Below are 2,725 nucleotides of genomic sequence, written 5' to 3'. Positions count from 1 at the left end.
TGATGGGGCCCTGCGAAATAAAAATCAAATTACTACCCATCGTTCCACCGGGGTCCGGTGCTGGAAGGGGGTTTCGGGTTTTTCCAGGCTCGCTTTCCCGGCCGCTCTTAACTTTGAAGCTTCGGTTAAACTCCGGAAGGATCTTCCTGGGAGGAACTGGGGTGAACCGGAAAAAAGGCACGGCTGGTCGTAGAAATAGAAAATTATGATCGTCCTTGGCGTGTCTCCCGCTTTTTGTCCCTTCGCGCTTCGAGCAGCTGGTCCTGGGAAGGATCATTTGCTTTTCACCCTCATTTTTTGTGTTTTTCTCTAGTGTTGTTATGTTTGCTTTAGGCCTCTCTTTCTCTCTTCCACTCTGCGTCCGGACATCTTTTGCAGCCATCTTGCCGGCCGCAATGGCCAGCGCGGTCCGTGTTGTGTTTCGATTTGAGCAAAGTGCCTTCGTGGAAACTCACCCCCACCAAGCCTACAACGTTGGGAGAGGGAAGGTAAGGGACGAAAAAACGATCCACCCACCAATCTACGGAATGTGTATTTTAATACTTTAACTTTAACACGCCGTTACTTTGGAAACCCCGGTGACGAAGGGGTTACGGTTGGCCAAGGAGGAGGTTCCCGAGTTCCCCTTGGTAGCTTAAAGCACTTTTGATGGAGTTCATTATCAAGTGGTCGATTATGTTCCGCTGGTGCTTCATAGTAATTATTATTGCGTACAGTTGTAATGCAATTGTTTCTAACGGCTACAGTGGCACGTAATGCGTTAAAATATAATAGAATATTGTAAAAGTTTTATTATAGTCTGGGTTAAAAAAAAAATTACACGCATTCAATTGTTAACATTTATAGATTTTTTTTTCTTTGCCAATAACTGCGAAGTAATATATTATGTTTTTATTTTACATAAGTAAACATAAATGAAAATTATATGATGAATTATTCACGTATTTATTTTTCTTTATTTTTTAAGAATTATAAACGGTGATAAATTTAATGTTGATGCACTTATATTATTATCTCTGATTTCTATAGTATATAAATATGTTTTATATTTTAAACTTTACAAACTTTTTCTACAAATTTTTTGGAATAACTACTACGATTGATAATTTTGAATGATTATCGTTTTTGATTGACTTAACAATCATTGAAGAAAAGAACAATGTAAACATTTTACACTAAACAACAATATTACCGATACACTTATCAGGGCTCTAAGATTCCGCTTCGTCATCCTTAACGACCACACTAACAACACACACAACCACCTTCCCGACATACGAAAGCATGGCAGTGTGGGTGAACCTCAGCTTTTCAGCGATGGTTCCGTTCCGTAGTGCATCCCGAGCCATCCGTGAATAATTAATGAACGATTTAATGTATCGAACACGGAAGCGATAATAAATTGAACATCATAAATCTCAACCTTTCCCCTTGCGCTACTTCCGCTACCCCAAACCGTTCCTTGCTCGCTGGACTATGGTTATTTTTTCCCACCCCCACCCTCACCTCACGAATTACCTGTCAGGAGGGGTTTTGAGCTAAAGCTTTACGTTGCTCCCTTTTTAAGGTGGAAAAGAAAGCAACTCGTTTTTAAATCCCCGAAAAAGGTTATCCCTGGCACCGTCGACCTACCGGGTAGCGGACAATCCATTATGTTTTTTTTTTTTGCTCCTCCGTTACCTTAAGCAGCTGACTTTTCCGCAGGAAAGAACGACCGGCCGGGCGATAGAAAAGGGTGGGATCGAAAGGTGATGCCTTTTCATCTTTATGTCGAGGAAAATTAATACCTTTTCACACTTTATTCTGCGATTTATGATGACGCAGCTCTTAGCAAAGGGCGGCCCGGTTTTGGGAACCCGATAAGGCAACTGCTTCTGGTTGCTAATTTTCCCTTCCCATTCCGCCGGCGGTACACCGAACAGCTGTTTTATCCGCGCACCAGCCCGAGGCAAGGTCCACGGGTACATTTTTGTTTGGCAACTATCTCGCGGAATGGCGATCAGGAAATTCCGCCTGTCGGGCATTAAACCGTCGGTTGGAAAGGAAATCCTTTCTTTGAGCCCTTTCCAAAAGGGCCGTGAAATGCTACCCCCTCACCTCGGCGTAGTGGCTCCGTGAAATACGCGACCTTTTCGGGTCAGAAAATGACTGAAATTAATCTCCAAACCAGCATCCGAACCGACGCCAGCAGCTTGGTGTGGCCCGCGTAATCGTATTTCATTAACTTCTTTTCGGAAAGTTGCCACATTTTCGGTGCGCCGCCACGTCGCGATGTCGTTAACACGCGGCCGGTCTTTTGATAAATGCGTTTTAGGCGTCGGTGCGGTGAGAACCCCACCTTCCACCTGTCCGCTGACTTTTTCCAAAAATAATCCCGAGTTAGAGTGGCCAGAAAAACCGCAAATTTATCGCCCGAATGCAAAACCGGGCGGGGTTGCCGAATCGGTTTTTCTTTGTGCACGCCGTTGCAAGTGCTTTCCCGGTGGAAATGCTTAGCGGGTGCATCCGTCCGCCCGTCCCAAACAAACCACAAATCAACCACCGACCGAGCCGAACCGGGTGGTCCATTTAGTTGGGCAGCCCGTTCATCAACAACGCAGCTGATGTAACGGCTATGGATCGATGGGCGAGTGTTTGTACAAAAAACGAAAAGGGCTGATAATGTTCGTACGCCAGCCACACCTGGTGAAAGTGGGGTCATTCATTTAGACATAATTTATTTTGC

Source organism: Anopheles ziemanni, chromosome 3 (genome assembly GCF_943734765.1).
Source record: "Anopheles ziemanni chromosome 3, idAnoZiCoDA_A2_x.2, whole genome shotgun sequence".
Taxonomy (NCBI): Eukaryota; Metazoa; Arthropoda; class Insecta; order Diptera; family Culicidae; genus Anopheles; species Anopheles ziemanni.
The sequence above is the reverse complement of the archived record's forward strand: the minus strand, read 5'-3'. Positions refer to the sequence as shown.